Raw genomic sequence first — 7423 nt, forward strand, 5'->3', positions numbered from 1 at the left:
AGTAGGCAATGGCGCACTCGTGTTGCACTATCTAGAATAGCACCTATAAATCTAAGATTTGAAATTCAGCATAAAATTTATTTATATGCATTAAAAAAAACACATATTTATTTGGTTGCTTAGCCCATCCTCCCAAAAGAGCACAGAATGGGTTACAAATCAGCATATATAGTATAATTAAATAACTGCAGAGCGCACACAGATGCTCTTATAAAGAATGATGTTAATTTTCCTGGTAACAGTATTTTATGATTATGATTATTGAGAGCTTCTATACCGCTACTAATGACAGTGGAGCCAATTCAGAGCGGTCTACATGAGCTTCTGTAAAGGTGTTATGATACATTAGTTTGTTTTCATTGTCTTAATACTTATTACATTTAGAACATTAAAATGTTTCTCTTCAGTGTCTTTATACTTATCACATTCAGAACATTTAAAAGTTTTCTCTTCATTTTTTAAACTTATACTGAACATACATTTAAAACGTTTTAAATGTGATAAGTATAAAGACACTGAAGAGATACCTTCTAAATCAGTGGTTCTTAACCTGGGTTCGACTGAACCCCAGGGGTTCGGTGAGTCAGTCTCGCAGGTCCGGCGGAGGTCAAAACACACCTCCGACTCATATAGCGCTTCGGTCACGTTCAATCATCTATCAGTTATTCAGTGATTTTGATCAAGACTGATCGTGTACTCGGTTTCTTGATCTATCAATCTGTAACTAACGCCTTATATACATCAATCAATTCCTGATCAAAATTTGTGATTTAACTGATAGATGATTGAATGTGACCGAAGCGCTTATGATTCGTGATGATACGCCCCGCTTGTCCATAATTGGCTGCAGGTGATCACGCAACATCGCTTGGCCTATCTGTGCTGCAGGGGATTTGATGCGCACAGTAGTCAAATTGTAACTGTTGTGATGGTACGTCGTGTGATACCTATCTTAATATTTTAATCCCTTACTAACTATGTCGAGCAAAATACGAAAGTGGTCTGACGAATATGTACAATATGGATTCACATGTATAACGGAACGTGATGGGAGTCAGTGTCCTAATTGCATGATTTGCAATGCCAAGTTGAGTAATTCTAGTCTAGCTCCGGCAAAACTAAGGGAACACTTCCTTAAGCTGCATGGAGATGGAAAATATAAGAACACAACGCTCGCTGAATTCAAGGTGAAGAGAGCAAGATTTGATGAAAAGGCTACTCTGCCTGTTCTCGGCTTTGTACCCATCAACAAACCGATCCTCACAGCATCGTACAAAGTTGCTTACCTGCATTCAGCACAGGCATGCGTTGGCAACAAAAACCTTGCCTCCAAAACTGGCAGAAGTTTTAAAATTTGTTGTGGAATGCGTGAACTATGTGTGAAATAATGCTCTGAAGCACCGCATCTTCAAGGAGTTGTGTAAAGAAATGGGATCTGAATTTGAGGTACTTCTGTACCATTCTAACGTTCAGTGGTTATCCCTGGGACAGGTGCTGAATTGTGTTTTTGCCATGCTTGTGGAATTAGCTCTGTTTTTGCAAGAGCAGCAACATTGTCATGCAGATTGCTTCAAAAATTCTGGCTGATATCTTTGCAGCTCTCAATCATCTCAATAAGAAGATGCAGGGTGGTGGAGTCAACATCATCGAAGCGGAAGAAAACCTGAAAACTTTTCAAAAAAGCTACCATTATGGAAACGACGAACAGAAAATGATAACTTCGCAAACTTTCCCCTGCTAGACAACTGTGTAAGTAAGATCGAAGATGTATCTGGAATCGGAGACATTTCTGTACCCGCGGAACTGAAGCAAACTATTGCCACGCACTTAGATGAGCTTGCAAAGTCTCTCAACGGATACTTCCCTACAAGAGAGTCATATCCAGCATAGGTGAGACAGCCGTTCACGTTTAGTGTTGAGACAACAGATGTCAATGATGAATACCTTGATGAAATCATTGAAATTCAGCAGAGCCAGGTTCAACAGCAACTCTTCAGAACAACAACGCTCTCAATGTTTTGGTGTCAACAATTGGTAACATACCCTGTTATTGCTAAGAAAGCTCTGGAAATTTTCATACCGTTTGTTACAACATATCTTTGTGAGCAATCCTTTTCGAGGATGCTGGACATAAAAATGAAGAAAGGAAACAGACTTTGTTGCAAAAATGACAACAAGGTTAAGAACCAATGTTCTAAATGCTTTCCATAGTTGGGGAAGAGGGCACTCTCTAAATATAATGTGATAAAGTATGAGCCTAATTAATCGGGAGTGATGTTGAAATTCTGCTCAGGTAGGGGGATAAATGGATCAGCCTTTATGCTAGACATTTGCCACAGGAGGGCAGCACTGAGCATCTCTGCAGTATAAAGACATTGAAGAGAAACCATTTACATGTTCTAAATGTGGTAAGTAGAAAGACACTCAAGAGAAACAGTTTAAAGTTTTGAATGTCATATGTATTATAGGCATGCTTTGTCTCTGCAATATCATATAAAGACACATAATGAAGAAATACCATTTAAATGTTCTGAATGTCATAAGCATAAAGACACTGAAAAGAAATGCTTTAAATGTTCTGAATATGATATGTATTATAGGCACATACTGAAGAGATACCTTTTAAATGTTCTAAATGTGATAAATTTAAAGACACTGAAAAGAAAAGGTTTTAATGTTCTGAATGTCATAAGTATAAAAATAACATACTGAACAGATACATTTTAAATGTTCTAAATGTGATGTTAAAGACACTAAAGAGAAACCTTTTAAATGTTTTGCATGTGATAAGCATAAAAAGAATGAAGAAATACCTTTTAAATAGTCTGAATGTGATAAGTATAAAGACACATCCTGAAGAGATACCTTTTAAATGTTCTGAACGTGATAATCATAACAACAATGAAGAGATGCCTTCTAAATGATCTGAATGTGATAAGTGTAAAACAATGAAAAGATACCTTTTAAATGTTCCAAATATGATAAGTATAAAGACACATATTGAACAGATACTTTTAAAATGTTCTAAATGTGATGTGTCTTTATATTTATCATATTCGGAACATTTAAAAGGTATCTTTTCATTATTTTATGCTTATCACATTCAGAACATTTAAAATGTATCTTTTTATTGTTTTAATGCTGATCACATTTAGAACATTTAAAATGTATCTTTTTATTGTTTTAATGCTGATCACATTTAGAACATTTAAAAGGTATCTTTTCATTGTTTTTATTCTGATCACATTCAGAACTTTTAGAAGGTATCTTTTTATTGTTTTTATGCTGAACCCATTCAGAATATTTAAAAGGTATCTCTTCAGTTCCTTTATACTTATCACATTTTTTACATTTAAAAGGTATCTCTTCAGTAAGCGTCTGTATACTTACCATATTCAGGACATTTAAAAGGTATCTTTTCATTCTTTTTAATGCTTATCACATTCAGAACATTGAGAAGGTATCTTTTCATTGTTTTTATGCTTATCACATTCAGAACATTAAATTGGTTTCTCTTCAGGCTCTGTATACAATCCCTACTATTGTTATTTTACTGCTTTGTTGTGACATGACCATTACTCGTTGTTTATTCTATGCTTGAAAATAAATAAAACTTTTTTGAACTAAAAAAACACACATCACATTTAGAACATTTAAAATGTATCTCTTCAGTGTCTTTATACTTATCACATTTAGAACATTTAAAAAGTATCTGTTCAGTGTGTTTATACTTATAACATTCAGAACATTAAAACAGTTTCTCTTCAGTGTCTTTATACTGCAGACATGCTCAGTGCTGCCCTCCTGTGGCAAATGTCTAGCATAAAGGTATCTCTCCATTGTTTTTATGTTTATCACATTTAAAACATTGAAATGGTATCTCTTTATTCTTTTTATGTGACATTCAAAACATTTGAAACGTATCACTTTAGTATGTGTCTGTATATGTATCACATTTGGGACATTTAAAAGGTATTTTTTCATTGTTTTTTATGCTTATCACATTTAGAACATTTAAAACATATCTCTTCAGTATTTGTCTTTATACTTATTACATTTGGAACATTTAAAAGGTATCTTTTCATTCTTTTTATGATTATCACATTCTGAACATTGAGATTGTATCTCTTCAATGTCTTTATACTGCAAAGATGCTCAGTGCTGCCCTCCTGTGGCAAATGTATAGCATAAAGGCTGAACCTTTTATCCCCCTATCTGAGCAGTTTCAGGAATCAGTAATGCAGAGATGCTCAGTGCTGCCCTCCTGTGGCAAATGTTTGGCATAAAGGTATCTCTTTATTGTTTTTATGCTTATCACATTTAGAACATTTTTTAAGTTCAAAAAAGTTTTATTTATTTTTAAGCAAAGAATAAACAACGATTACTCGTTGTTTATTCTATGCTTGAAAATAAATAGAACATTTAAAATGTATCTCTTCTGTGTCTTTATATTTATCACATTCAGAACATTTAGAAGGTATCTCTTCATTTTTTTTATGCTTATCACATTTAGAATATTTTAAAGGTATCTCATCAGTGTCCTTATATTTATCACATTTAAAACATTGAAATGGTATCTCTTTATTGTTTTTATAACATTCAAAACATTTAAAACGTATCACTTTAGTATGTGTCTGAATATATATCACATTTGGGACATTTAAAAGGTATTTTTTCATTGTTTTTTTATGCTTATCACATTTAGAACATTTAAAATGTATCTCTTCAGTATTTGTCTTTATACTTATCACATTTGGAACATTTAAAAGGTATCTTTTCATTCTTTTTATGATTATTACATTCAGAACATTGAGATAGTATCTCTTCAATGTCTTTATACTGCAAAGATGCTCAGTGCTGCCCTCCTGTGGCAAATGTATAGCATAAACGCTGAAACATTTTCCCTCTATCTGAGCAGAGTTTCAACATCACCCCCATCAGCATCGAAAACAGAACAGGTGGTTAATATGGAAACAGAGTGGGAAATGTAAATCAAACAAAACTGGACACATTTAAGGAAAGGAGAACTGAAACCAAAGGATAAGAAATTGGAAATTGCAACCCAGGACAGTGCATTACGGGAGATACGGATCGCAGCAAATACAGGAGTTGGAAAATGGAAAACCAGAAATGTAACTGCTAGTTACAGTTACCCTATTTTTAGACACCTGCAAGGTGCTGAGGGTAGTAATTTTCAATGAATAATGCAATGAAATAACATCTCACATCCTATGGGAACTTTGTAAACACTTTAGCATCATTGGACTGGAAGAGCACTGGGGGGACCCACAACCCTAATGAAGAGATTATGATCACCTGGGTCATCCCCATTCTGACCAGTAAAAAGCTGGTGGCAGGGCAGGCGACTCATTCAGATACGGAGGAGGCTCACAGATGTGGTTTAAAGCATTGAAGGAGGAGATGATTGGGGTCCACGTCGATGTTAAAGCGTAGAACTCACTCTGATGTTAGTGAGTTGGGTGCATGAGTTTCCACCTCTGAAGACCATATGGAAACCCTTTCTACATCGGTGTCTGGGATTAAAGAATCTACCGATCGTATATCTACTGAACTGCAAGACCTATAAGCACAGGCGGAGGATCTTGAAAATCGATCCCGGCACAGTAATCTGCATTTTAAAGGCATACCAGAGGTGGAGGCCTATCAGGACTGCAAAATGGTGGTGCAGGAGTATTACGAACAATTGTTGTGGGCTGATGGAGCAGACGTGCTGGATCTCATGCTTTTACTAAGGGCACATCGTAGCCTGGGGCCAACTAGAGGTCTGGGCACTAAGGATATTATCGCTTGCTTTGGCAATTACAATTTAAAGGAGCGTGTTTTGCAGGCGACTTTTCATTGGCAAGATCTGGCTGTGGGAGTATTTCAGAATCTAGCATGGTCTACGCTACAGAAACGCAAGGTCTTTAAAGAAGTCACCCAGGCTTCTTTGCGTGCAGGTGGACATAGATTTCGCTGGCTATTTCCCTTTGGGGTGTGGTTGACTGTGAATGGAAGATCTAAGCGAGTGAGCACCATTGCAGAAGCGTGGTCGGAGATGCAAGATCTGGGCTGCTCGAACCTTCCTGAGATAGCAGTGACGTCTAGGCCGAGCGGGACATGGACTACAGTGTTGAGATCTGGAAAGAAACCTGTCAGATCTGCCACTTGATTTTTTTTTTTTTTGGGGGGAGGGGTGCTGTTCATGGGCTTTTCTAGCTATTTGTGAGCCAGCAAAGCCACTGTGTGGTTGTCTGTTGCCTTTGGCTCTCATCTTTTGTTCTAATATTAGACGATTTTATAGAATGTCTGTACTTTTAACCTGTTTGGCTTGAAGGGGGATGTTTATGTTGCTGGCAGTCTGTTGGGGATTCTGGGGTGCAGTTTGTTTTCCATCAGTTTGGGAAGGGTTGGACTTCCCCGGGATTTGTTGCTCTCCTCTACACTACCTTGGGTAGGTAGAGGGCTGGGTACAGGTGCTGGGAGGAGAGTAACCCTGGGGTGTTTTTGAAGGGTTTTGGGAAGCATTTGGTTGTACAATTTTAGAGAGTGCCCTCTCGTTCTCCCTACCTTGGAGAGGGTGAACTACCTGTCCTATATACTAAGTCTATTCCCTTCAGTATCTTGAATGTTTCGATCATGTCCCTTCTCAATCTCATCTTTTCAAGGGAGAAGAGGCCCAGTTTCGCCAATCTCTCACTGTAAGGCAACTCCTCCAGCCCCTTAACCATTTTAGCCACTCTTCTCTGGACTAGAGAGTTGCACGGGGAAAGAAATCCCATCCGTCCCCGCCCATCCCTATAAACTTCAGAATTAGTTATTTCATTTAATTATGCTAGTGAATTAAAGGCTCTGGTAGAGACCCATTTACAAATAAGCAAAGACACTTTATTAATTTGGAAATATTAATTGGGAAGAATACATACTTTGTAAATGGTTTCTACCAGAGCCTCTAATGTAAATATAAAATATAAATACTCAGCTTATGAGGACCCCCCAAGCTATGTCAGCTGAGGACTTCCTCTGAAGGTGGCCAAGGCTCCCTTTTACCAAGCTTGGCAGGCAGCAGTAGCGTCCCTGAGTCACAGATGCTGGCACCTCAGTGTCTCATGGATGCTGCCAGTGGCTGCTGTGCTTGGTGGAAGGGAGTTCTGGCTGTCTCTAGAAGAGGTCCTCTGCTTGCAGTGCTTGGGGATCATCAGCAGCCACAGCCAGGGGTCAGCAAGTACTTAAACTACACTGTAGAAATAAAACCAGAAATGCATTTCCTTTTCTTTTGAACACAATACAAAGACATCTGCTATATACATTTCCCAAAGCTAACATATTTTAGTCAATAAATTCTGTTTTTTACCTTTGTTGTCTGGAGACTTATTTTTCCATCAAGTTGGTCCCAGTTTCTTTTTACTGCTTTCCCGTCTTC

This window comes from Geotrypetes seraphini, chromosome 16 (genome assembly GCF_902459505.1).
Source record: "Geotrypetes seraphini chromosome 16, aGeoSer1.1, whole genome shotgun sequence".
In the NCBI taxonomy this organism is placed as follows: Eukaryota; Metazoa; Chordata; class Amphibia; order Gymnophiona; family Dermophiidae; genus Geotrypetes; species Geotrypetes seraphini.